The 6,073-nt window shown below is 47.2% G+C and overlaps 1 long non-coding RNA gene across 2 annotated transcripts; it reads left to right on the top strand.

The window, feature by feature from the left end:
* The first annotated feature begins 3,022 nt into the window (after positions 1-3,022).
* LOC127750782 (uncharacterized) lies at positions 3,023-5,952 on the top strand. 2 transcript variants are annotated; one of them, XR_008011846.1, is made up of 5 exons: positions 3,023-3,678; positions 3,952-4,995; positions 5,226-5,405; positions 5,477-5,605; positions 5,670-5,952. It is a non-coding gene; the product is annotated as an uncharacterized LOC127750782 (long non-coding RNA). The 2 variants fall into 2 exon arrangements; XR_008011845.1 differs by having other exon boundaries at positions 3,023-4,995; positions 5,670-5,951.
* The last annotated feature ends 121 nt before the right edge of the window (positions 5,953-6,073 follow it).

The raw sequence follows: 6,073 nt of genomic DNA on the forward strand, positions 1-6,073 counted from the left end.
AGAGATAGAGCAAAACGGACAAAATTTTCGCCCATAGGGCTTTACTTTGACGAGTTACCCCTTAGGAGATCATAAGAAAAGTATTTGTTTCTGACTTTTTTGACCTACCTTATTTTCTTTGACACCCCCTTTTAGCCCTTTAGAATAGAATAGAATAGAATAGAATAAATCTTTATTAGGGTACTCCTTACAAGAGGACTAGTAAGTCCCAATTACATAAGGGCACCCGCTCCCTCTAAATGTTTACAAGGGTTAAAGCAGAGCAAAAAAACAGAAAATAATAATGTATATAACTAAATAACAGTTTTAGTATGTATGTAACAGTAGTATATTAGATCACAGTTTGCTGGTATATTCACTTATAAAATAATTACACATGTCAGTCTTGAGTTTGTTTGGAGAGTTGCACATCATATACTGATAGATATTGAATTGATTCCATAGTTTGCAAGAGCTGACTAAAAAAGAGTTAGAATATTTTACAGTGCGGTGCTGTGGAACAGTCATGGTGTTGTTGGTGAATCTGTTAAGTCTAACACTGGTATTGGAGAGCAAAGAATAATTTTCATAAAGATAGTGAGGCTCCTTATTCTTAATAATTTTCCGTAATAAGAGAACTTGTTGAACTATTTTCCTTTCACTGACCTTGAGAAAGCGAAGATCAATATAGGATTGAGTAATATGGTCTGACTTCTTGGCACCAGTTATAAAGCGCACACAGGCATTCTGTACACGTTGCAATTTAACCACATTTCCATCTAACATATCATTAAAAAGTACAGAGCCATAATCGAACAATGGAAAAAGCAAAGAGTTAACTAGCTTATTTCTAACTGAGACTGGGATAAGAGGCATATTTCGTTTAAGCTGTGCCAATGTTCTGAAGGCTTTTTGCATTACCAGGATACTATGCTCAGTCCAGGAGAGAGTACAGTCAAGCGTTACACCTAAGTTTAAAACAGTTGTCTGATAGGGAATATCAATGCTATTTATAGAAATACAGGGAAGGATATCATACTGCTTCCTCAGTGTAGATAAGTATTGGTTAGAGCCAATGATTATAGGTTGTGTTTTCTCCACATTCAATGCTAGATTGTGTTTTTGACTGTATATCACAATGTTTGATAGATCATGGTTAATTCTATCTACAGTATCACAGAAATTTTCAAGCACAAAGTCAGCATAAACCTGGAAGTCATCAGCATATAAATGGTAATTACAATATTTAAGTACATCACTAATATCATTGATATACAGAGAAAAGAACAATGGACCTAAAACACTGCCTTGAGGGACACCAGTTTCTGGAAAGGCCCAGTCAGAAATATAGTTTAGACCAGAGACTACTCTGTGGCATCTTTCTTTAAGATATTCTGATACCCAGCCGAGTGCACTGTCTGAGAAACCAAAAGATTTCAGTTTTGATAACAGTAATTTGTGGTGCACCCGATCAAAGGCCTTACTGAAATCAAGCAATATTAGAAGATTAATTTTTTTCTTATCAATAGCACGTCTCAGATCATCTGTTACTTTTGTAAGTGCTGTAGTAGTGCTGTATCCCTTTCTGAAACCTGATTGAAGTGGGTTTAGAATGCTGTGCTCATTGAGATAACATACAATTTGCTCATGTACAATTTTTTCCAGTGCTTTAGATAATACACATAGTAATGACACTGGTCTATAGTCTTTGGCTTGAGCAGGGTTTTTGCATTTTGGTATGGGAATAATGTTAGCACTCTTCCAGATCTTAGGGAATACTCCACTTTGTAAGCTAAAGTTAAATACATGTTCAATAACAGGTACAATCAGATCAAGAATAAGTTTAACAAAAGTAACTGAAACACCATCAATGCCAACAGATTTAGAAGTAATGCTTTTAATAGATTTCATGATATCAGCCGGATAAGCATATTTAAAATGGAACTTCTCATGGGCAGGATGACCTTTATTCTCATATTCCAGTACAGCTTGTTTAATTAGATCACCATTTTCGATTGTAGAGACACTGGCATAGTGGTTATTTAACTGATTTGCATTGATAGGGAACTCACAAGTGTTTGAGGTTGAAGACTTAGTTTTAATGCCAAGAGTTCTAATTCCATTCCATATTCCTTTCACTGATGCTTCACTTAATATTTTGTGATAGTATTTGATTTTCTCATTTCTTATAGCCTGTTTCACGCTATTTCTGAGCACCCTGAAATTTTCAAATAAATTGCTAGATCTTTTTTTACAGTACTTGTTCCAGGCAGAGTTGCGCTTCCATATTAGTTTAAGGATATCTTTTGTCATCCAGGGTGTGGCTCGTTGCCTAACATTTTTAGTTTTGACAGGTGCATGTGTGTCCAACACATCAATAATAATTTTGTTAAGTTCATCAACTTTCCTATCTATGTTTTCAGCATTGAACACATTTGACCATGGGGCATTCAAGATATCATCTCTTAGCTTTTCAATATCAATGCTATTGTAATCTCTATAGGAAAGAAGTTCTTTTTTGGATTTGGGCACTCTGACATCATAAAATGCATAAATAAGATCATGCTTAGAAAAGCCTGGTGCACCTGTTTGGCCAAAGGTTACTAGCTTATCTTGAAAGTTGCTAGCTATGGTGTCAAGATTACTATTACATGTGCCAGAATGGAATGTGTTTTCATAAGGTACTCTAGTTAGATCACAGGACTTCAGAGCTCTTTCTATGGATGTACACTCCTCACTTTCAGTTCCAAAGCCAGCATTTAAATCTCCACACAAGGCAACATATGTATAATGAGGTAACAAATCACACAAATCATTTAAAAATAGTTCCATGAACCCAGTATCAGGAGGCCTGTAAATGCACACTATTAATATTTTGGAGGAGTTACTAACCACTTCGACAAAAATATATTCAGGGCTTTGACCATCGCTCTTGGATGAGTGCACTTGTTTTGCAGTGAGATTATCTCTTACATAAAGAGCCACTCCTCCACCATAAGTATTTGTTATTCTATTTGCATAAAAGGTGTTATAGTTGGGGATCTCCGTTAAACTAGAGTCTTTGTAGAAAGTTTCACTAACACCTATCACATCAATGTCACTTTCACTAAAAGTATGACAAAATTCAGCATGATGCACACTATTGTGCAGTGACTGTGCATTTATGTGAATTATTTTAAACAATTTATTGTTGGTACTACTTAAATTACAAACATACTCTTGTAAGTTGACAGCTTCGTTTACACACATACAGTGTGGCAAGGTCGATGCCCACGACCATTTTTAATTAGGGGTGCCAGTGCCAGGAGCTCCCGCTGACCCCCGCACCGCCACCATCAAGGACAAGATCGACGTCATTCTCGCCCGGCGTCTGCACGGCCTGGCCGCGGCCGCCAAGGTCGTGTCCTGTGCGGGCGCGGTCGCCGGCATGCACCACGTCGCCGGTGAGCGCCCGCCAAGGTGGACGCCCTGCAGGACGAGCACGGCGTCACGCTCACGAGCACCGACGCCATGCTCCAGCACGCGCAGCAGCACTTCGAGACGCTGCTTTATCACGCACCAGCCTCCGCAGCACCTGCGGAGCCGGTCATCCTCCACGAAGTCATCTAACCAGTCATGAACGAGGAAGACAACCAGCAGCTGCTCACAGGCCCGTCACCACCGAGGAGCTCGAGAGCGCGCTGCAGTCATCACCTACAGGTAAATCTCCCGGTGATGATGGGCTAACAGCTGAATTCTATTGTACAGTGTGGGACACCATCAAGGACGACTTCGTGGACGTGTGCAACGCCATGCTGCAGCGCCGCGCGGTCGCCTCGAGCCACACTCGCGGGGTCCTGACCTTGACCCCAAGGCAAGGGTGGGACCGCAGGAGGGGCACCAAGCCTTTTCCAGATGCGGCCCATCACCCTCCTCAACGTGGACTGCAAGGTGTTTTCGCGACTCGTAACGCGGCGGCTCTGCACGCTGCAGAGCAAAATGCTTGACCCGATGCAGGTGCGGGGCGGCGGCGGCGCGAGGGACATGCACGGCTCCCTTGCTGACCTTAGGGACGCGGCGGTCGATCTGGCCGACCGGCAGCGGGGCAACAAGACCAAGGCGTGCCTCGTGTCGGTGGACTTCGCCGGCGCCTTCAACAGCGTCGCGCACGACTACATTTGGGCGGTGCTGCGCCGATACGGCGTCTCCAAGGACTTCGTGGAGCTGCTGGTGACCATGTACTCCGGGGCCAAGACGCGCATCCAGCTAAACGGCGTGCTGTCTGCAGCAGTGCTCCTGCCGCGGGGTAAGGCAAGGGTGCCCGTTGTCGATGATAATTTTCAACATCATTATGTCTCCCCTTATAAAGGTGCTCAACAAGAGGCTCGTCGGGCTCACCATCCCCGACGTTATCGACAGAGGCGCCACGCCCCGCCTTGCCGCGACGGCGTATGTGTACGACGTGACCGTGATCCTGGACAACGCCGACGAGGTCGAGGTGCTGTCTAATGCCCTGGAGCACTTCGGGAGGGACGGAGTCCGGGCTGCGTGTCAACGCCGCAAAGTCCAAGGCTCTCCCGCTCGGGTCAGGACGCACTTGTTGACGCCAGGCTCCGAGTATTTAATATCTGACAGCGGGCACAGTACTGCAACACATATGCCCTGTCCATTTAGTGGCACACAGCTCAGATACTGCCGCTCCCTGCCGGCACCCTGCAGGACGTCAGAAAGGCCCTGTCAGCGCTGCTCTGGGCCGGGGAGCCCCTTCGCATTGCCTTCGATGTGCTGGTGTTTCCTGCAAGCCGGGGCGGTCTCGGCCTCCACATACCCAGTTGCCAAGGCTAGGGCCATGTTCACACAAGTTCACGCCTACGTCGCAGCGCGCGGCCGAGCCCTCGCTATCCGGTGGCTGGCTCTCCATCCTCGACACACTATATGGCGATGGCGAGCAGAGAGTGTTATAGAGAAAAAATGTCGTCCACCGATGATGGTGTGTTGCGGCTCGATTGTACGGACTCCTGAGAGGAAGAACAAGTGGTGGGTACTATAGTGTGTGGAATTCGTGTGAGTGAAATCGCGTGAGACCAGAGAGGTGTCGGACTCCTAACCTTTTGCTACCTCAAGTGTCCCTCCGCCATTCATTCTTGAACTCATTAATTCACAAGTGCGCTTTTCAAAGCCTTGATTGAGTTCGCCGCGCTCTTCGAAATAACCGCCTTACCTAACCTCACCGCATGCCGAGTTCTCACGAAATTCTATCTTTTCAGCGTGTCAACATACGCTTTAAGGGGGAGAGGCCCCCCGAGACCCCCTCAGTCCCAACCCCTCCCTCCGACTAGTCAGCGGGGCCATCATCGCGCCCCACTGCGACAGAAGATGACATGGCCAAGGAGGTAGGGCGCGCCTTTGCGTCGAGGATCGCCATCGTCCACACCCAACCCCGCATCGTAAGTATCCTCGTCTGAGTTCAGTGCCGTTGCAAGTTAGATGTCGTCTTAACCTCTGTTTGTCTGTTCAGCCTGTTCGTGAGAGGCTCGGCGTGCGTGAGGTGGAGGAGGATGACCCCACCCCGGCAGAGCGTGGCCGCGGGCTAGGCCGCGGTTCGTGGCGCGGCCGCCGATTCATCGGCCCCCCTCCTCAGCGCGAAGTAAGTCTCTCAGCATCTTCTCCTGCGTGATGTACTTGGCACTGTCTAACTCTTTTCCTTACAGCCTGTTCACAGCCGTCTGGGCGAGCAAGGGGACCAACAGTGGCGCGGCCCCGGATTGCGCCTGGCCGCCACTGCCCGCCCAGTCCGCGCAGCCGTTGACGCTTCCCCCGCCCCCAAGCCAGCCATCACAGTCGCAGCCATGAGGGACGCCGTCAGGCGGGCCGAGGCGGCAGCAGAGCGGTGGGTCGCCAAGAAGGCCACCAAAGGCGGCCACCGAGGCCGTGCGTGAGGCGGCGGAGGCACCGGTGAGTATCACTTCGTCCTCATGATTCTCTATTGTTTGACATGGCTTCTAACTTGGTCTTTTTAGCCCGCTCTTTTGCTTATTAGCCCGCTCTTTTGCTTAAAAGCTATATAAGCGGGCTTATGCCATCGCCTCTGTGTTCGTCTGTCTGTCTGTCTGTC

Source organism: Frankliniella occidentalis, unplaced genomic scaffold (genome assembly GCF_000697945.3).
Source record: "Frankliniella occidentalis isolate FOCC.00 unplaced genomic scaffold, Focc_3.1 Scaffold259, whole genome shotgun sequence".
NCBI classification, from domain to species: domain Eukaryota; kingdom Metazoa; phylum Arthropoda; class Insecta; order Thysanoptera; family Thripidae; genus Frankliniella; species Frankliniella occidentalis.